The sequence below is a fragment of the Sturnira hondurensis genome, unplaced genomic scaffold (genome assembly GCF_014824575.4).
Source record: "Sturnira hondurensis isolate 20B ecotype Veracruz unplaced genomic scaffold, ASM1482457v3 Scaffold0004474, whole genome shotgun sequence".
In the NCBI taxonomy this organism is placed as follows: domain Eukaryota; kingdom Metazoa; phylum Chordata; class Mammalia; order Chiroptera; family Phyllostomidae; genus Sturnira; species Sturnira hondurensis.
The window spans coordinates 2775177-2798380 of NW_028077105.1; the positions used below are offsets into that span (position 1 = coordinate 2775177).

At 40.4% G+C, this 23204-nt stretch overlaps 1 non-coding gene across 1 annotated transcript; it reads right to left on the reverse strand.

Annotated features, from left to right (window-relative positions):
* Window positions 1-20114: 20114 nt before the first annotated feature.
* Window positions 20115-20221, reverse strand: LOC118986824 (U6 spliceosomal RNA). Its single transcript, XR_005066455.1, has one exon. It is a non-coding gene; the product is annotated as a U6 spliceosomal RNA (small nuclear RNA).
* Window positions 20222-23204: the final 2983 nt, after the last annotated feature.

The window sequence follows — 23204 nt, forward strand, 5'->3', positions numbered from 1 at the left end:
AGTCTCTGTGTTGGCCAGAAACACGTCACTGAGCATCCTTTCAACTTTCTCCTAGGGGAAAAAAACAGCCACTGAAAACAACTTGGCAAATGTATGCCAAGTTTCTATTCAACAGATCTTATGGAGAAATATTTTAAGTAAATTGCTCATTTTTCTTAGAAATAAAAAGACAGATAAGTATTACTGCATTATAAAAATTACAAGAAAATAATTCTGAGTCATATTTGGCAAATATTAGTTTAGACATGTTGCATTTTGCAACAGAGAGTGGCCCACAGGCAGGAATTTCTTCTCCCCAGGGGACTGCAATCAGCTTTTAATTTTATATGAGGATAGAGAACAGAAATGTATATTAGCCAGATTATTTCTATTTTGTCTTTCAATTATATTTTTGTAACGTTCTGTAAATGGGATGCACTTGAATGTGTATTTTGTAATAACGCTGTGGTATAGTATCAAAGTGATTCCAAAACACAATGACTGTAAAAAGGTAGAAGCTTATTTCTCTCTCTTAACACTTCTGTAGCAAGTCATCAAAGGTGCGTTGGACAGTCCTGCTCCAAACAGGTGTCAGAGTCTCAGGACCTTCCATGTTGCTTTTGCACCCTTAGTACATGGTTGTTATCATGCTTGAAGCTAGGTCGCCACCGTGTTTAGTTTCAGCCAGTAGGAAAGGGAAGGGATGTAGGAAAGGGATGTAGGCAGGACAGCCCAACATCTAGAGCTCCAGGCCCAGAGATGGCACACATCACATCCTGTCACATTCTATCAGGAAGGACGCGGTCACATCTAACTGCAAGGGAGACTGGGGAATGCACAGCTACACAGTTGTGCCCCCAGGGAAAAAGGAGCAGGGAGTTGAGGAGATAACCAGCCGTCTGCACCATGCTGATATTACAGGAAATCACCAGTCAATGTGCATTCAGACAACTTAAGAAGCTGCGTGGTAAAGGCCTGGAAGAAGCTATTGAACAGCTCAGTTTCCTTACAGCCTCCTAGAGTAGAGGTTAAATTCCTTTAAACTTAGAAGCGATCAGTGCTGTGTTCAAATACTTAATTCATCATTTTGCCATACAAATTGTCCTAATAACACAAAACTTAATAACATCAATATACAGAGTATGGCAAAAGTAGGATTACAGTGAGAGTATGGGGAGCACAGCATTTTTTCTTTCTTTACTGATTATTGTATTATCTTTCACATGAACAACTGCAAACCTACTTCTGTCCCACCCTGTACAATATCATAAGAACTAAGGAGAGTCCTATTTGTCTGACGAACTCCAGACCCCACACTGGCATTTCTCGAGGTTGAAAGAGGCACCCAGGCACAGTTAGTTAGTAGGGCACAGCATACAACTTCTATTGGGGAAAAAACGGGAATTCTGATAAAAATGTAAGACTGCCTCTTCCACCTAGCAATGGGCTGGCACTCAGCAGGGGCGGGGGGCTAGGCACACCGTCTCCAGCACAACCTCCTTTCCTGCATCCGTGCTGCTCCGGCATGGCCCTTGAACACGTTTGAGCTCTTAAGCCTCAGGGTACACGCAGTATAATCAATCCGCTCAGACCTACTGCTCACCCTCGATTGTGATGGCAAGAGACACTGTCGTAGGGGAGTGGGGTGATGCTCTCCACAGGTCTCACCTTTTCACGGGATTACCGCCTCTGGACAGGTAACTGTGGATTTCTCCTTCATCGAATTTTTCTAACTGAAATTGACTTTGCTTTTTAAATGCTCTTTACTATAATCTTCACTAAGAATTGTGTTGTCAATTTATAAAAACCTAGATGTTTTGAGACTGATACTGTCCATCAATGTTAAAGGCAACAGCTGTTTCCATTGTACAGTAACATGAAGTAACACTTCAGAACAAGAGACGAAGTAGACGTGTTGGACAGTCGTCCAGCTTTTCTTAAGTCCACATTTAATATTTCAGTTTCACTGATCCATCAAAGGTAAAATTTGCACAATAGATTCCCGTAACATCTGACGACAGAACACTATGTGAGCAAACAAAAATGCACTCTCCGGCCAAAGATAAGTTGTTTGTGGTTTTAAAGTTTGACTGGCCCTTATTATCACAGATTGCCACCACCCACGAGGAAAAATCACATAATCATTAGGTTCTCATACAATTAGATGTATATATACATAGACCATCACCACATGTGTTATTAACGTAGAAGGAGAATTAAGGTTTCCAAGCACAGTTCAAACTTAGCACGATTAGAAGAATCATTAACTAATGAACAACGCCTCTGGTGAAGAGAGCGTTACCAACTGGAAGACGTCCTCGGAGGCACAGGTGAAATGTTGAGAAGGATGGAGAGGGATCATATGTCATTAGGAAATACATTTTAAAAGTTTCTGCTATTAGAAAAATTCAGGGGAATTTTTAAAATTGTAAAAAAAATAAAATAAATTCATTAAAAAAATGAATCCAGGATGAAACTTGAATGGAAAGAACAGAAATTGAAAATGCAACCAAAAGAATAAAAGTCAGAAGAATGAGATGGGAGGGAAACAGACTGCTCTGTTTGCCTAAAAAGATAAGCCTTTTCTTCTCTTTATGTCTCTTTTCTCTGCTGTTCTTTTATGTAAATAATTTCTTTATTCAGGTTTTCTCTGCGTAAAGTGACAGACTGGAATGGAACTTACACCAATTGGCTGGTCAAAAAAGTCATATCCGGGCCAAATCCTTTAAAATGCACCACATGCATTAATTCTCTGGAGCTCGGTCCAGATCCCCCTGGTTGAGAATTGTTCAGTAGCATGTTGGCTGTCTGCCCTCCCTGGGCTGCCAGAACTCATCCTTTGTCCCTGGACATTTGAGCTGGTGTCTGGTTCGGTTTGGGAAGAGCAATAACTAACATAGCAAACACCCACGGGAGAAATCCAACAAGGCCATCATTAATGCGCTAAAGTATTTCCACTCTCTATCACCCTCCTACCTCCATGACTGCAAACGTTCTGCAGAGCCGTGACACTGTCTTTATCTACTGAGACGGAGCAGAAGGGCAGGCATTTGCATCTGACTTCTGCTAGTAAAAATCAAACACTAAAACGCTGCTTGGCAAGTGTGCACAAGCCCAGAAGAGCAAAGTCTTATTCTTTCTTAGATGTAGTTCTTTACGGAATCTCCTTAGGAGTGCTCAGTAGGGTGTGACCATATTGCTCCCCGTGGCCATCATATGGTTTGCCCACGCAGACGCCGAATTGTTTTGCGGATGTGAAATATTGTATGTTACCCCGAGAGCAGTGGAGCCAGTGGAGCCAGGAACTGTTGTTGAGACTGACAGTTACATTGTGTTCCTGAATAGTGAAACGGCAGAATCAAAAACACAAACGGACCCAGACAGAATGTCCTGACCTTTAAGAAAAAGCCTGATTTGATATGGTGTAAGCTCGCCTTCATCTCCCTCCGTAATCCATTACACCTTTCTCAGCCCACTTTCTCAGGGTAGGCGACCCATAGATGAGCTTCTCTAAGGTTCTTTATGTGAAATTATTTATGGGGGGGAAACACCCCAGGAACACTGCCTTAAGTCGCCCCCTTCCCCCACATAACTTATTTTGGATGGTCATTTTAGACTCACAAAATTCAAAGCCAGCATTAATGACAAATAGTGGCATTTCATGAATCTAATCATATTGGTATTTGTAACTGTACTTAAAATTTTTTAAATATGAAGACAGATGCCCAGTTGAGGGAATGGATGTGTAATCAATGCTACCAAACAAATGTCACTGAAATGTCTTCAAATTCATAAATTACTGTTTGCAATCGCTACTCACCATACTGCCCACTCCTCCAAGCAGTCCCAATATAAAACAGGAAGTACACAGGAGAAGAGAAGCAGTTAATGTCTCGTTTCTCTCTGGAGATTCTTCTACTGACTAAGATGGTCAAATAATGCTTTTCTTTATGAAAAAACTCGATGCTTGACACGTTTATGATATAATTATGTAAATAAAATATTTCATACATTTTGAGCTTATATTTCAAACTGAATTGTTTTCACTTTGTCAATGAGACTATTAATGGTTGCCCTTTAGAAAGACCATGCTGTTCAAGTGTGAAGACACATACGCCATGGTATGAAATCGAGTGTCGCACACTGTCTGATACAAGCTCTGCATGCTAAGTTGGGCCTAGAGGGTTAGAGAACAACTGAGACAATTAACATAGCAAAGTGATAGTTTAAACTACATGTTTATTTCTGCAACACTAGAGCGGATGAGGAAGTAAAATTTTGCCTGCTAGGAAAGTTAAATTCCAACACCCAAATAAAATAGTCTAGATTCATGCTTGTAGTAAATATTTATATTTATATTTATATTTATATTTATATTTATATTTATATTTATATACAAGCAGCCTTAATATTATTACATATAATAATAAGCAGCCTTATTAAGGGTTATCTCTGTCTTTCTCTTCTTCTCTTATTCTTTTCCTGACCTGTAGGCTGCCCTTCTGTTCACAAAATCTCCTCTGTACATTAATTTATTTCATTTCAGAGGTTTCTTACACATACACATATACCACCAAATTTGTAACCCAAGATTTAAAATATGTATAAGATTCTGTTACATTAACTAACGTTAATCCACCTCAACAGACACAAGTTCTTAACGTCTCATCACGTTTGTAACTGTGAACTTTGGTTCTGAAAGTCTGATGATTGCACTGGTATTTCTTGCATCTCTGTTATCTAAGAGGAAAGCATCTTCTAAGTCAATTAGCATGCTAAAGACTGGGTTCGGTTTTGTGCTCCATTAAAGTCAACTAAATGGATGCGCTGCATGTCTTTATCTCAAAAATAAAGCTGAACAATTAAATCCCGTGTCTCTTTGCTCAGCTTTTGATCCCAAACAAAGCTTTCCCACTTGCTGCCTTTGGATGTAATGTTAACAAAGTCAGTTAACATCAAGCACTGCGGTAACAGGCATAGCAGAATTCCTTGTTTTTGCTCAATCAGTCTGTGTTCAAACTATCAGTTTGATTTATTTGTCCACATTGACCCGTATTCACCACTTAATTATCCTCATATAATGTTTCAAGAGGCTCCTGACACAAGGAGAAAGACAATTGCCGACGTTCTGTGAAACAACTGTTGGCCTGATGGGCCCAAATGAAGGCCGTGAGTCGAAGGTTGTTTGCTTTTAGAAGAACCCACTTCTCATGCCCGAGCACTGTGGCCAGCGCCACTCACTGTGGGTGCCAAAGGCCGTCCAGCCCAGCTGTTGATCGGGTTCTCAGGCTGTTCACCGACCACCAGCACAGGGCATTCATGGAGTTTTGCTCTGTCAGTCCGTCCAATTTAACTCTACGAACTCCATCATTTGGGGAAAGACTGGAGATAATATTAGAGTTAAGGAAACAACAGCACACACACACACACACAAACACAGGCTGCACTTCACTGTCAGCAACGTCCCTTAGGTGTATGCTCACCATTGCCATGGGAAACATTCCCTCTTCCTGAGTGAGCAGAAGGGTTTCAGAACCACAGGTACGAAATGAGAAACTGTCTTATAAACATCGAACTGCTTCCTCCTGTGGCTGGTCTCCAAGCTCCTGCTAACGAATCAGATGGATCACTCTTCTGTTGGAAAACACACCAATGTTTGTCTTTTACTTCTCGCCAGAAACCCCATATATGCTGTATAGTCACTTGAAATTAAGAAAATTTATTCAGAACTTTTGAAATCTGACAACCATTCCACATTCACTAAAATGTAAATATAAATAAGATATAATAGTGAAAGACACAGGAAAAAAACACTAACATTTTTAGGAAAAAAAACGGCACATAAATATAAATATAAATTTATAGTTTTTTAAATATAAAACTGTGATTTTATTTTTATGAAGCGGTTTTCTATAAACCTGAAATTCTTTTCTCACAAGTTGAGCCTGTATTGCGTTTGGCTGCCTCGGCATAGACGTGATAAATGCCCCTTATGATTCTCTGCGGCCTGAGTGTGTCACTTCAGCTTGGCACCCATTTTCCCTTCTTGTTCAGTTATACTCCATCTTACTAAATTTTTCATAAATGAAAAGTGTTCATAATGCTGCTTGAACCTGATACTAGAAAATCACAGGGATTCATGATCTGGCACACCCTCCATTTGTTGGCAATTTTTATACCTTCATGTTTTGGCCTTCATCTCTCTGTAATGGGAATATGATAACAAATGCCACCACACAGAAACTATATCATAGTAATTGGATAAATTATAGGCAGCGTTTTGAAAAGGAAGAACACCAAATACTTCTACAAGCTACTTGGTGAGATGTGCTATGACTTCAAGCAGATCTCTGGGAAGTATTTTTAGAGGCCCCTTCAGTCAGTAAGAAAACCACCAGAACATAGCCTTGCACACCCGACCCTTCCCTCCCTTACCTGGGAGGTCCAAAATCCCGGCACAGGTGGTGTGGTAGCCGGTGACCTCCTACCCGATTCTGTGCAGAGAGGGTGTGTGTCAGAAGACCAGCCTGGCCCTGTGCATCTACTCGGATTTGCCTGCTCATCAGCGAGGGCTCTCTCCTGCCTGTGGTTTGGGCGCAGGGGCCCCAGGAGCCCCTGCAGCATTCGAGAAGAACACATCAGAGTGGATGTACATTGGCAAAGACACATCAGCAACCGGTAGCCCTGCACACCCACCCAGCTTTGACCACGTGGATCCACTTTTTTTCAGTTCTTTTCCACATAAGATTTTGCTCCAGGACAAAGGATTCCCTGAACTCTAAAGAGCTTTTTTTTTTAATCTCTGGATGTGCCAGCTGATGCCTTCTAGCTCTGGGATGACATAAGTCTGAGAATGAAATTACCATTCTTAAAGCTGCAAGACTGCGAAGAGACAAAGTGAAATGGGCAGGAAGGAAACCTCAGGTGGAAAAGGTGGCCTGCACCTTGTCCTTGGGACCATTTCAACATCCTTCCCTGGGATCCGTCATTTGCTGCCCAAGAAACCATTCCACCTCTTTCCCCACCACAGACACAGGGGCTGAGAACCGCCCCCCCCCCCCCCCCCCCCCCCCCCCNCGAAACCCCCCCCCCCCCCCCCCCCGAGGGCTCCTGCCCAGAAAGAATGTCAGTGGGAAGCAGAGTACCTGCACAGCAGGGCATGGTTCCAGCATGGGATCCTGCCCCACAGAAGGCCACAGCTTTCTCTCTGTTCTGGTCCTCGCCTTCGATACCAGGAGATGTTCATACCATGTTCCACTAGAAATGGTCAAAATAAAAATCTCCCTAAGAAGAAGGCAGCCGTCTTAACATTTTGTCTTGTTTTAGCTCACTCTTCTACTCAAATAACCTTTTGAAGTGAAAATACTTCTTTTAGTTTGAAAAAACAATTTGCTTTCAATTCGTATAGCTACCTGTACCTGTTTCCTTCAAAACAGACGTGTGACGAGTCCACCTAACAGCCGAAGGACTCTCGCAGATCTCCTTTGGCATTTGTCCGCTGCCAGTGACTGAAGGCAGAACACAAATATAAAAGTAACCAGCGGGAGAAGGCGGAGCCAGGAGCCACGGGCACCTGTGCTTCCAAAACTGCTTAACTAATGCCCATCAGCATAAATCTCCCAAGTAATGGAATTAAGGTAAATGTGAACCTCAGCAAGAAGATTTGAAGAAATGGAACTCTGATGATAATTCTAAATTTACCAGCACATTTTGGGTTATTATAAACAGGGTCAATACTTCATTACATTTGTCTTCTGGTGGATGAAAACTTCAATACACCATGCATGGGCCCTCCACAAGACAGTGGATAAATAACGTTTGTTTAAATATATGTGATGTCTCTAACACCGAATGAAGACAACCCAGAAATAATCGGTGCTCCAATTATTTATGAGCTTTAAATGGCAAAAGATTCTATAAAATCCTAAATGTTGGGTTAAAATAAAGCAGGAAAATTTTTTCATGTTGTTTTTCTTTGTGTTAGAGTTTGAGCTCCTTGCATTAAATTATTTGGATTCTGGGAATTTATAATAGACCCAGCATCCAAAAGAGACCATGTATCACAGAAAATTATGCAGGAAAAATAAAGACATAAGTTTAAATCATTCTAAACCTCTATGTTGCTTAAAGCTTCTATATTTTGTTCACATTTGTTCCCTGTAAAACAAAGATATTGAATCTAAGATTACACAAGTAACATTCTACAAAGAACAAATAATAGGTTTAGTGTATGGTTTAAAGGAGTATCAAATAACCACCTGAGGACTGGAAGTATTAATACATTTGTTAATGAACTTCACAATACAAACACATTAGCTCACTCATTGAAAATCAACTACTTGTGGAGGAAAAGTATAAAAACCCTTCATTTTCTCATTCTACATGAGTCTAATACAGAAAAGCATGGAGACTGAGTGTTCAGAGGAGTCTATCATGTTGACCCCGAAGTTCAAGACGGCATTGTTGTGTCTGATTCTCTGTGCACTGGCAGAGGGGCTCCTGTCTCCCAGGAGTTCGTAAGAAAAATCAAGTCGTGTTTTCCATGTGGAGCCACTTCTGTAAGCAAAAATTTAAATACACTTTTAATAAAACATATAAGCATGTAACACTTTCTGATTGGTGTGAATGGATAAAAAACATTTTTTTAATTTGGAAAATTTATGACCACAACATCAGTACATATCAAAGAGTCTGGCCAACGCACACAAGAATGAAGCATTCACCTACTGGGTTATGTTAGAACAGGGCAAGATAAAAGTAAAGTTAGTTCATTCCTTCCCATCACAACAAAAAGGGTGATAAAGAACATACTTGATATCAAACAGAGCTTCCTGCTGGCTTCAGTTACCTGGGAGTTCGGAGCCTGCGGTTTGAATAATGCTTCCCCTACAATGGGAGCGACAGCAGAAGTGTGGAGAGACCGATGGGGCTTCCTGCAGGCTCAGCCTTGAGAGTTCAAACTCATTCTTCATTCTCACGTAGAGGCTGTAACAAATGTGTAAATAAATAGCCTCCGATCTTCTGATGTTTCTTTTTTTGGTGCTGGGAATTACATAACAGTTCACCCAGCAGAGGTGAGCTGACTGCCTCGGATTACCTTCCAGAATTAGGGGAGTTTTCCAAAGAATTAGCAAAGAATAGGTTATCATAATGTCACTTCAAAATAAATATCTATGTGAGATTCCTGAAGGAATAAGGTTTAGGTAGTTGGGGCGTTGACTAAAGATGATTTGATGATGAAAATCTTAGAATCTATATTAATGGACTTCATACACATACATGCATTCTCATTTTAATGACTACAGTTTTTGTTTCCACAATTCTGGAAAATATAATAAATTTTAATATAAGAATTTAAATTTTAATATGAAATGTGGTATATTACCTAAGCTAGCATTCATAATTTTTTCCTAAAAGGAATGTCTAAATCAATAACAAAAAATACCCATTTGATTTTCAGATACATGGATATTATTTGTCAAATTTTCAAATATATCAACAAAAAGCCTTTGACAACACATTTTGTAATTGTGTATATTATTTTCTAATAGCTTCTCACCATTAAAATAAAAGTATAATATTTGGTTGTCATTTCAATTTTTGAAATATACATATTTTTCTGTGACTTAGCAGCTGCTTTTCAAGCAATGCCCAAAGGGAAATACTTTCACTCATGATAAATTAATGTTTAAGTTACCGGGAGATGGAAACAAAGAAAACACTGGCCTGAGTCAGTGACTGAACTATACAGCAGTTCCGAGCGACCACCAGAGGGCAGCATCCTCAAATGATTGACGGTGGGGAGGGGAAAGAGGAGACTAGGATGGGTCTCTTTAGAGAACTTTATAGTCTCAAACTGTTTTTTAATTTTCCCAACTATAACCCAAAACTGTGAGAGCAAGGATTTTGTTCTCCAACTAAAAAATGTAGAATTCCGGGGCAGAAATAATAACAATTTATAGCACACCTTTTTGAGTGCTTTACATCTATTAACCCGATTGATCCTCATAGCCGGTCTGTGATGTGCACCCTGTCATTACCCGCAATTGGACAGGCAAGGAAACTGAGGCACAGAGAGCTGCAGGCACTTGCTCAAGGCAAGTAGGGGAGCTGAGAGTCAGACCAAAGCTGCTGGTTCCAGGGTCCGGGAATAAGACATCTTGGCTAGAGCTGAGGCTTCTCTATTCACTCTTCCACTGAATCAGCAGGCCTGATTCTCAACCCACTCTTCCACTGAATCAGCAGACCAGCCTGATGAACTGCAAGTCAAATAGTGATTCCTTTCTCGCCCCGTCTTCTTGAATGACACAATTTTACTTTCTTCTTATTTTCCACAATAAGAACCCATTCATATTTCTTTAAATGCATTAAATCCTGGAAATTCACTCTGTCACAGACCTATCATATTAAGACTTGTCAGAGAAAACAAAGTTCATTTTAAGTTTTAAATTTTCAGAAGGCAGAAACCTAAATGTGGACAAGAATAAATAAAGACTAGAGCCTCAGCCAGCACTGGGCTTATAAATTGGTAAAATCAGCAGCTTACATATAGGGGAAGATGAAGAATATCTGCAAAGGAATCTATTCTTGAATGTTCATCATAATATTGAGAAAAATGACTAAGGAATTACTGGTATCAAGAACAACCCTTATAGAAAAGAGAAGTTGGAAATTCATGTGAGATAAATCTGGACTCTCAAGTGAACCATCCATTCATTTGTTTACCTGACAGTTAAGGAGAGGCAGAGGCAGAATTCAATGACCTCTTCACAGAGTGGAGAATGGAAATGAGGAGGCTTTCCCTCAAAGAGACAGGGAGGAGGCGCTTCCTAGCAAAGAGGCCAACAAAAACCAAGTGGGGTGGTGGGGGAGAGCAGGAGGAGTCTGGAGACTCCTCAACGGGCTGAGGCTTGTGGTCTGTGGAAGGAGATGGAGGCAGAAGAACTGCAAGCTTACGGGGCTGAGGGTGTAAAGAGCCTGGAATGAGAATCTTAGCAATGGACTCATCCTTTACTTTGTAAGAAATGGAGAAAGTGTGGGTTAAGTTCCAAAGCTGGATAAAGGTGTGTACCTAGTTGTACAAGTTAAAAGTCAGCCTCCGACATGGTATTAAGCACCCCTGTGAAAGACTGAATGCTGAGCTCCTTTAGGGTCACAGATGCTGCCAGGTTGGGAGGCAGGCTAACAGTGTATATGCCTTGGTAACTGAAGAGTCAGTGTTTAAAAAGAACTAAGAAAAGACAAAGGAGGAAGGGAGAGAAGGAAGGATACTGCAAGAAGAGCTAACAGACATGGCGTCTCAGACCAAGCATGCCCTGGGATGTACGTAATGACAATCTGGTTTTCAGTTACTGCCCATCCAGCCAGCAGAGTGATCAAGAGGACCCAGGCACCCACATCAGACTTTTCTGAACACAGAAATGTGCCCCTCAAGCATTTTGAGTGCTTACTGTGTTCACAGCACTGTGCTGGGTGCTGGGAAATCGAAGATGGAAGACAGATGATTCCTGCCATCTAGAAGTTCCCGGTTGTACAGGGACAATAGAGACGACAATACAACAAATCGTTGCACAAATGAGATGATCTAGTGAAAAGCTGTCTGCATAGTTCTGTGATTTAGAGAAACAGGAACTTATTCATTCAGAAGGGTGGCCTCATTATCGTTCTCTGGAACTCTCAGTCGGTGATGTTCTTTCCTCTCCTCTTCTAGAAAAATCTATCTCTCAAGAGTCATTTCTCTGAAGAGGTCCCTAATTCTTTCCTCATCCCAGTTCTTTATAATCCTACAGCTACTGAGTATTGTCCGATCTCATTTGTGGGGACAATAGTGTGGGTGATGAACTGAGGAGAAACATAACTGCAGGCATGTTACGGGCTGTTCATAATTATTTGCCCCTCTCTACCCTCACCACACTTACCTGTGGGCATATTATACTTCCCTACTTCAGCCACGTTGAACTTGGCCAAGAGACTCATTTTGGCCAATGGAATCTTGAAGGACATGACATATGCCACCTCCAAGCAGAGGTTTCTCGTGGGCGTGATATGGCTCTAGGCCCCTTGAGTTGTGCCGTTGGTCATGGGACTAATGAACCACAGAGAGGGACTGCTCCTTCTTGTGGGTCCCAGAAAGGGAAGATGCATGGAGCACAGTTATGCTTAGCCAAGCCCAGCCAAAGCTCAAGGTCAGCTTGTAGTACTCATGTAACGAGAGCAACTAAAGTATGGGGATTGCTGTTGTCACAATAATTGTTGAGTAACGGATCAGGTAAAATGTTGTGATAACTCAGAGGAGGAATGAAAGTGGCATAAATTACAGTGGTAACATTGGGGTTGGGAAAGTCAAGGGCTATTTATTTAGGGAGTAAAACGAAAACCACCTTGGTAAGTAAAGGGAGTGAGGGTAAAAAACAAGTAGAGGAGTGGATCATGGTACCCAGATTTCTGGCCTAGGAATTGGGGACGGGAAACAAAGGCTTATGTTTAAAAATCAAAGGTGTTGGATTCTTTAATGTGTGCAAAGAAAATAATGGACAATAAGTTAACAAAAATATTTTCATACATGTGTGTGATTATAATTATTGAAGTGCCTATCATCCATCTCTATTAGGCATCTAACAAGTGGAAATAAGCTTAATTTGCATGAAAAGAGGTTATTACACTCAAGAATGACACTTCTGACTAGAAAGGTTGTTAGATATTAGAATACATTATCCATGGTATTCAAGAAATTTTCTTTTACAGAATATATTTAGTTCCAGATTAGACATGGGACTTTCAAATTAATTACAAAAGAAGATTTTTTCTAGGAGTATAATTTTACACTATTCTTTCCTGTTCTTCAGTCACTTTGACTGGACTAATTTTATCTCTCTGGGCCCTCCCTTCACCACCTATAAAACAAGGAAATAGAACTAGATGATTTCCAAACCACCTCGGAGCTTCGAAATAATAAAACAAGCACCACCAGTCCCACCAGACACAAGAGGAGCAGTCCGCAGCCTGGATGACAGAAGGTGCTGTGGGGAAGAAGAGGCTTGTACGTCATACTCTTTTGTACTTTGACAATGACATTGTTATACAGTGAATATACTCCACTCGTTTTCTTATTTAAAAAAAACTACTTAAAATTAGTTTTGATATAATTAAGGTGTGCAAAAACTGGCTGAGAAATGTAATTTCCTGTGACCTTTCTTCTACCAATATAACTTCCAAGTATCAAATGCCTCAATCCTGGCTCCGTGTGCCAACCAAGGTAAACTTCACAGTTTGGCCTAGGTTGCTGCCCTTTGCCTTGGAGGAAATATTAGGGTGAGCAACATCTGCGTAGGACTCTAGACCTAACCCAGGAGAGCACATAATTTGTGATACTCATAATTCTTGGGTTTGACAATTGAGTTGCTTTTATAGTTATTTGACTCCTAATAACTGGGTGTTTTACTACATTTTAACTTTGTTCAATGAGACATCGCTTACAAAATGTTTGACATATAGATATATATATAAGTATATATATTTTAAAAGCCATTAGCATTTTCATGTCAGCTGTGTTGTGAAGGCACTACCTAGGTAGTTTTAAGTTTGATCTGAAATAACTGATATAATAGATCACCAATCGCTTAACATTTATCGGAGAGTCCAGCAAAGTCACACACTGTGTAATGCAAAAGGGGAGGAAATGGGTGTTAGAAAACAGACTATGCCACACCAGACCCGAGGAGGAAGTTAGGTTGCAAAAATGAAAAAAAAAATCCATCTTAAAAAAAGATTTCTGATCACAAAGTTCCTCAAATTCTAAAAATAAATAAGAACATGCTGACTCCTAATCTACCAGCTTAAGAAAAAATGGTAGGTAGTCTTGTAATACAAGGGGAGCCAGATAGAAAAAAAACAAACAAGCCTGTAGTCATGAATCCTGCAGTAATTACTGGCACCATCAAGCCAACGTTTTTACACCCTCATGACCAATGAAAAGTTTTACAGAAGATTTCTCCTGGGCTCAGAGTTAGTAGGGAACAATCTTTGGTTAAAATAGGAGATCTGTTTTTAATAGATCTTCAGCTCATGCTTAAGTCATTCTATCTTTTCATCTTACCTGAAAAACAAAATGGCAAATGTATGTACATCTTATTGGTCACCTTATATGTTTATCTGACCATCTAAACTTTGAAGGGAAGTAGAAGAAAAATTGAGTCCAAAAGGAATATGAACTTAGAATGTAATTACATCTTTTATGTCCCTATGTTTTTCAACTTTTATATACTTCAAATAACATTATAGGCTCCCTATGCAATCATTTCCATGGACAATGATTCCTGAGTGATTTGAGAGAAACCTGTCAGGTGTTTTTTTTAATCAATATCTAACAGGTAGTGGGGAAATCATTAATTCCATTCTCCTGGGACAATGGCTAACTCTAGGTGTGTTTTTCACAGGCCCACTTATGTTGACTCTGCTGCGGGCTGAGGTTCGGCCCCAGCATCCTGCCTGTTGGGAACTCAGAGAGTCTGGGATTTCTGCCCTTCATGCAGACTAACAACTTGGCTGGCCCCGGTTTTGTGGGTGATGGCAAAAGACATAAGACTCTAGGTTAGAGACAAAGGACTCTGTCACTCCCAGTACAATAGGCAGAGTGAATTTTTTGTATTCACATCAACCCCTTTATTCCTCTAAATCTTACTATGGTGATGAGGGTGGGCCTGGTTCATGCTGTGTATGGAGTGGGTTGGCATCACAGCTTAAGAATTCAAAGCTTAACTGAATGGATAAGAAAGCATGACCCACACATATGCTGCCTACAAGAGACCCACCTCAGGTCAAAAGACCACCACAGACTAAAAGTGAAAGGATGGAAACAAATTTTCCAAGAAAATGGGCAAGAAAAAAAAAGCCAGGGTAGCAATTCTCATATCAGACAAAATAGACTTCCAAAAAAGGGCCATAAAGAGAGACCCAGAAGGTCACTTCATAATACTCAAGGGAAGAATCCACCAAGAGGAAATTAACATCGTAAATATATATGCACCCAACACAGGAGCACCCAAATGTACAAAGAAAATCCTAGAGGACCTCAAGAAAGATATTGACAGCAACACAATTATAGTAGGGGATTTTAACACCCCACTGTCTAAAATGGACAAATCTTCCAACCAAAATATCAACAAAGATATTGTAGCATTAAATGACACCCTAGATGAAATGGACCTGATTGATATATATACAGCCATCCATCCCAAAGAAGCTAAATACACATTCTTTTCAAATGCACATGGAACATTTTCAAAGATAGATCACATGATAGGACACAAAATGAGTCTCAATAAATTCAGGAAAATAGAAATCATACCAAGCATTTTTCTCTGATCACAAGGGACTGAAATTGGAAACCAACCCCAAAGGAAAAAAACCAAAACACCCAAAAGCATGAAGACTGAATGGTGTGCTATTAAACAACAAATAAGTCAAGATTGAAATTAGGTAAGAAATCAGAAAGCTTCTGGAAACAAATGAAAATGAACTTACAACAACCCAGAACCTATGGGACACAATGAAGGCAGTCCTGAGAGGGAAGTTCATAGCAATACAGGCTTACCTAAAGAAGATAGAAACATTTCAAACAAACAACCTAACCCGACACCTTCAAGAACTCAAGAAACAACAACAAAGACAGCCCAGAGCAAGTAGAAGGAAGGAAATAACCAATATCAAAGCAGAATTAAATGACATAGAGACTAAAAGCACAATTCTAAGGATCAATGAATCCAGGAGTTGGTTTTTTGGAAAGATAAACAAAATAGACAAACCTTTAAGTAGGCTCATCAAGAAAAGAAGAGAGAGGACCCAAATAAACACAATCAGAAATGAAAGAGGAGAGATTACAACTGATACCACAGAAATAGAAAGGATTGTAAGAAATTACTATGCAAAACTCTATGCCAAGAAATTTGAAAACATAGGTGAAATGGACAAATTTCTAGAAAAATATAATCTTCCAAAACTCAATGAAAATGAAGCAGAAAACCTGAACAGGCCAATAACAGCAAATGAAATTGAAGAAGTAATAAAAAAATTCCCATCACACAGAAGCCCTGGACCAGATGGTTTCACAGGAGAATTCTACAAAGCTTTTAAGGAAGAGCTAACCCCTATTCTTCACAGACTATTCCAAAAAATCCAAAAGGAGGGAAAACTCCCCAACTCTTTTTATGAAGCCAGCATCACCCTAATTCCAAAGCCAGATAGAGACACAACAAAGAAAGAAAACTTCAGGCCAATATCGCTGATGAACATAGATGCTAAAATCCTCAATAAAATATTAGCAAATCGCATCCAACAATACATCAAAAAGATTATACACCACGACCAAGTGGGATTCATCCCAGGGATGCAAGGATGGTTCAATATACGCAAATCAGTAAATGTAATACACCACATAAACAAAAGCAAAGACAAAAACCACATGATCATATCAATAGATGAGGAAAAAGCTTTTGATAAGGTTCAACACCCATTTATGATAAAGGTACTCAGAAAAATGGGAATAGAGGGAGCATTCCTCAACATAATAAAGGCCATATACGAANAGAAAGGAAGAAGGAACTACTACCCTTTGCAACATCATGGATGGAACTGGAAAGCATTATGCTGAGTGAAATAAGCCAGGTGGTGAAAGACAAATACCATATGATATCACTGTTAACAGGAACCTAAACAAAACAAACAAGCAAGCAAAATATGACCAATGACACTCAAATACGGAACAGGCTGACAGGGTCCAGAGAGGAGAGGGGAGAGAATCATAGGGGAAAGGGGAGGGACTCACATGAACAAGTATAAAGGACACATGGACAATAACTAAGGGTAGGGGGCGGGAGTGGGAGGGAGGTAGGGAGCACGGGGCGGGGGGCAGGCAGGGTTGGGAATATAAGACAGAAAACTGTACTTGAACAAGAATTAACTAAAAAAAATTATTTAAAAAAAAGAATTCAAAGCTTAAGAAACCCAACTTTTTAAACAGGCTAGAAGCAAACTTTCCTAACCTTTGCCTCAGAGAGGGTTGGAGAACACTGTTATATTGGAGAGCACACAGGTATGCCCTCTGTTCCATAAACAGACACTATTATCTTCTTCCAAGACTGCTAGTGATACAAATATTCTTGAAAAGATAGTCCAGACCAACAACAAGGGCTGTTGGTGCCTACTCACAAGTCACAAGAACATCAGAGAGCCACAGAGAACTACCCACAGGAACTGTCTTCCAACATGACTTACTGCCATGTGACTACAGCTATTTGTCTGCAACACACTGGTCCAGCCAGGTGGCTCAGCTGAGTCAAGGGTTAGGACCAGTTTGCAGAAATGCTGAGTCCCACCCAACAACTAAGCTCTGACTGTGATCCCCAAACCACAGAAGCCTGGGCAGGCTACCAATGCTATTCACCCCAGAGACCAACCAGCCCCCCACAATGAAAGGAATAACTCAATGAGTCTCTCAAATGACTTTTAGGGATGATCTATGTTGCAAAAGATGGTATCCTATATCATGAAACTGAATGCACTGATGGGAGATAGATTTTTCTCTTCTTCCATGGGTATACTTCCTAAGCTCTTAGGCAGAGGAAAACACACATATGAAACAATTTGGAAGAAAAAGTCTATCATTTCGAGTCATTTAAAGTAAGAGTGAAAATAATAGGTTGATTTGATCACTTCCACAGGGTTTGTAGAAAGTCAGTAAAGAGGAATGAAACATGGATGGCAGAGTAGGAGGGTGGAGGTTGAAGTAAAAGAGGACCAAAAATTCTCATTCGGACCCTGTAGAAACCCAGGCTTCGACCAGCGGCAAACCTCTGGGTTCCCACTGAATTTCTCAAATGCTGGGTTTGTAGGAAAGCATTGTAGTTTATTTGTATCTCGAAGAATAAGTTAAATTCTGAAAATTTGGGGTGCATATCATCTGAAAAATTACCCATCACTTTCCTGCTTGGAAACTAGAATAGTAAAAGATGACACACTCCAACTTCCCTATCAGGCCTCCTGAGGCTCGGGGACAAAAGAAACCACAGGCTTCCTCCAAGCACAGACATTTCCAAACTGCAGCGAGAAAGTTCCCAAGGCCTGGGGCTGTTTATTGACAAAGGAGACTGAGCTACAGACCTATTCTACTCTCCTTTGGGGGCAGGCCCTGCATCTCAGGAAAAGCTACAGGATTCCTTCCTTCAACAACCTCAGAGCCCATAGTCGGTGGGACTGAGAGGAATAACTCAATATGTCCTTTTCATCATACACAAAATATTGATACCTTTATCAGAGCTTCTCATGTCTCTCAGAAACCGAGGAAAAGAGCGATCTTTCACAAATTGGACCTTAAAACTTCTTTGTGTGGTTTTTTTCCCCAATTTTTTTATTTAATTATTTTTCAAGTACAGTTTTCTGTCTATTACTCCCATCCCATCCCACCTCCGTGCTCCCCCCTCCCTCCCATTTCCACCCTTCTCAGTTGTTGTCCATGTATCCTTTATATATGTCCTTCTAAATCCTTCCCCTATTTCCCCTGAAATTCCCTCCCCTCTCCCCTCTGGTCCCTGTCAGCCTGTTCTCTATTTCAGTGTCTTTGGCTATATTTTGCTTGCTTGTTTGTTTTGTTGTTTAGCTTCCTGTTAAAGGTGAGATCATATTGTATTTGTCCTTCAACACCTGGCTTATTTCACTCAGCATAATGCTTTCCAGTTCCATCCATGATGTTGCAAAACGTAGGAGCTCCTTCTTTCTTTCTGCAGCATAAAATTCCATTGTGTGCCCTGGCTGGTGTAGCTCAGTGGATTGAGCGCGAGCCTGTGAAACAGACGATCGAGGTTCGATTCCCAGTCAGGGCACATGCCTGGGTTGCAGGCCAGTTCCCACCAGGGGACATATGAGAAGCAACCATACATTAATATCTCTCTCCCTCTCTCCTTCCCTTCCCCTCTAAGGATAAATAAATAAAAATCTAAAAAAAAAATTCCATTGTGTATATGTACCATAGTTTTTTGATCCATTCATTTACTGATGGGCACCTAGGTTGCTTCCAACTCTTGGCTATTGTAAATTGTGCTGCTATGAACATTGGGGTGCATATGTTCTTTGGGATTGGTGTTTTAGGGTTCTTAGGATACAATCCTAGCAGTGGAATTGCTGGGTTTGTTTTGTGTTGAGTTTGGTTAGTTACTTAGGAATTAGAAGCTTATGGGTAGGATTTTGAATAAATTCACCTCTTAAATCTATTCAAAATAAGGTGTAACTTAATGGGTAATCAGTCCCATAGCATCTTCCCTTCAGTAGCTGGATCCATTAAAGTCTGCCTGAATAAATGAACTTATCTCCATGAGATAGAGTAAGAGATATACCCTGAACACATCTTATAAAACTAAACTTCTCTTGATACTAGATTTATTGGGGTGATCACTTTGCAATGTATATAAATGTGTAATCACTATGTCATACACCTGAAACTAATATAATATTGTATATCAACTATACTTGAAAAATAAATTTAAAATAAAACTAAACTTCTCTTCACAAGTGGGCTTTGTGTTAGATAAAGTCAGAAGTTAGTTGTTTATCCCCTCCTCCAAAATCCTTAGTGCAACTAACAAGACTTACTATGTATCAAATACTTTCTGTGTCAAAGATCCTATACTAAACGCTGTTAAAAAGGAGACAACAGGCCCAAAGTGGAGTAACACTCCACTTCATAACACTTAGCTTATGCTAAGGCCCATGCCACCAAACTAAGACTTCATTACAGTTTTGGCTGTCCCCAAAATGGACTTTAACCAGCCAATCAGAAATCACTTGAACACTAATTAGGTCGTCTGCCTGATAGATTTCCTCCATGCTCTCAGGAAAGTAAATCTGAAATAAGCAACTTGCTTTTTGCCCAATGTTTCTTTTTCCTGTTCTGTTCTGCCTATAAAATTCTCGCATTTTGTACAGTTTTCCAGAGCACCTTTCTATTCACTAGAATGGACACAGCCTCATTCATGAATTATTGAAGAAAGCCATTAAGATTTTTTCGATTTACTTAGTTGAGTTTGGCTTTTCAACAACACATAACAAGGTTGAATTCATTTAATCCTCACCACACACCCCTATAAATAAACACCATTCTTAAATTTATTTTTCATGTCATCCATGCACAGGGGCCATGCTAATCTTCTCTATAATGTTCCAATTTTAGTATATGTGCTGCTGAAACAAGCACTTAAATTTATTTTTTAAATGACAGTGCTCAAGGTCACAACCTGGAATTTGGCAGAGAGAATTCAATCCAAGAAGCTGACTTCAGAGACCATTTTCTTTTTTTAAAGTGTTTACATTTAACCTTTATTGTATTCCTTCCCATTGCCATTTAGTCCCCTTCTACCCCTTTGCCCAGCCGTCACCACACTGCTGTCCATGTCCATGAGGCCCATTTCCCTTTTGTTCAGTCCCTCTACCTCCTAGCCTCCACCCCCACCTGTCATCTGCCCTTCGTCCATGAGTCTGAGCCCATATTCTTAATCAGTATATTCTATATTCATCTCTAAAGCAAGATCTTATTTTCCATCGGATTTACCATTGCACACTCTTGGAATATTAGAGATTGTGGCTCATTAGTTATTTATCCAGTTTCAATGACTTTGAGAAACTGGGTATTTGGGAATAAAGGTGAACTTAAAGGAAAGTTAAATTTTAGAAAAGTATAACTTTAAAAATGCTAAGCTTGTCCAATAAGCATGTTCTTCCTAGATAAACTACATACATGAGCACCTTTAGCTACATTATGGACAGAAGGAGCAAGGGAAGACTAACACTTGAGTATTTGTGTATCATGCTTTATGTGTTACCTGAAAAATCTTCATAACACTTTGAGATATTTTTAATTATCTCTTCTTATCATATGTGGAAACTGGTGTACAGAGGCATTTAGTTACCCTTCAAACCATTGTTAAGTGGTATGACTAAGATCTAAGCCCAAGTTTGTAGGGGACCGTTCCCCGTGGCATGGGGAAGGCAGCCCAGACCCTGATTTGGAAAACCTACGGGGAGCGAGGTCAGTACACAGGACCTTTGCCCACAGATACATTCTTCCTTGGGGAATCAGGCCTGCATTGTAACTAGGCTGCTTTGAGGCTTGCTTCTGTTAAAGCTCCCTCATCCTGAATTGAAGCAGAAAATGTTTACTGCATATATCTAAAGTAACTTCCTAAAATCTGTGCTAAACCTCCCAAGTGTGGAGTGTAACCAGTTCAACCACTTTTCCCCTGGATCTGCAATATCCTTTTCTTTGAAGTAATTAGCAACATTCTTTCCTTTGTTATCTGTAAAAGCAAATCACCTGCAGTGAACCTGTCCATAGTAAATGACAACCATCCTTGATGTAACGCACTCAGAAAAACAATAAAAACCTGTCCAGGCAGGGGCCTGAGCCCTCTCTCTCACTCAGAGAGCAGCCATGCCGTCCCTTTTTCTCCATAGGACTTCCGTAGTCTACATGAAGTTGTTCGTCACAGCTGCAACACACGGACCCTGAGGGCCAGAGTTTGCATCACAAGGTGTGCCTGATGCCAGACCTGTGATCCGGAAACCCTCCCGTCCCCTGTCTCCTGACTGCACAGATGTGTGAGGCTTGGCTACCACCAACCAAAGTGAGGTGAGCCTCACCCAAACACAGCATCCCAGATCTTTTAATACTCCTCACAATTATAGATTATAATGTGGAACAGAAAAAGATGTTCTCTGTGGCAGTTGGCGTGGGCTGAGCTCTAGCAGGTAGAGAGGAAAGAGAAGTGACAAGAGATATGTATGTTGTTGGACAGTCCATACGTGTCACACTCATGTGGAAGAAAGAGCATAGTTTGAGGAATCATTGCCACATCACGCAGCTGAGAATCACCATTGTCCTAGCCCGGCCTCTCTGTGCTTCTGAGCACTAGTTACCTTATGTCTCTGAGCCACACTAAAGTGGTTATAAAGTGGGGATGTCACTAACTCCTCCCACATTGCAGAATATATTGCTTCTCTGTTGCAGTTGGAGGGTAACAGAACCTGCTACCCCAAGTATTTCACTTGAGCATAAGGATTACTTTGAGTTGAAGGCAATAAAAAGAAGAGGATACAATGAAAGCTCTCCATCATCCTGCTACTTGCCTAAAAGCAGCACATAAATTTATAAAGGTGTCCTGTCTCCCCTCTCTACCAAGAAGGACAAAAGTTAATTACTGGAGACAACTAGGTTTCTATCATACACCAGAGGAATCTATGTAAAACACCTAACTAACCCTTATTTACCAGTATTTGCCTGCCCACAATTTTCACCAGTAACAGAGGACAAAATAATTTTCCTAAGTTATTTTGGTTAACCTAATAATCAAATTGACATTAGATAGATTAACAGGAGAAACTAACCAAATTTATTATGTATGTACACATGGGGATTCCCTAAGAATATGGGACCCAAGGACGTGTTGGTCAGTTAAGGATTATATTCCATTCTGGACTCAGCAGAGGCAGGGATCTGGGACTTCAAAGGGAATGTAGGCAGTACATAGATAGATGAGAAGGAGTGAACATTTGATAGACAAATTCTTGCTGGGCCACCCAGAAACAACGGGGCCCAAGGGGAGTCTAACAAACCCAAATTACTCAATTGTCCCAATGCCACACTTAGCTCATATTATGTTGAGATGATAGCTCCCTTCTTTTAAGCTATCGGGGTGTTTTTTCCATTCTAAATTTATTTAGGCAGGTAAGAAGGAGCGTCAGAAGTTATTTCTGAATCTTTTGATTCTTAAAATAACCAGCTTAATGTCAATATCCCAAAGGCATATCTGAAGGTGGCAAAACTTTGCTCTCCCTCAGTGACATCCCATGACTTCTGCCATATTTTATCGGTTAGAGGGGTGTCTATAGATCCAGGCCACAATCAAGGGGGGGATTACATAAAGTGTGAACACCAGAGGGCAGGTATCACTGTGGGGTCATCTTGGAAGTCTGCCTGCCACCTGCAGGCATCTGAGTGGGCATCCAACCAGGTGATATGTTCGAAAGCACTTGGGAGTCTGCTAAGGTTAAGATTGCCTTTCAAACACGGCATTTCCCCTACGGCTTAAGTTTTCACAATGAGAACTCGATATCATTTCATTAATTAATCGCATTAATTTTATTCCATGCCTGTTGGTTGGAATGTGAGTTGGGGCAGGTGA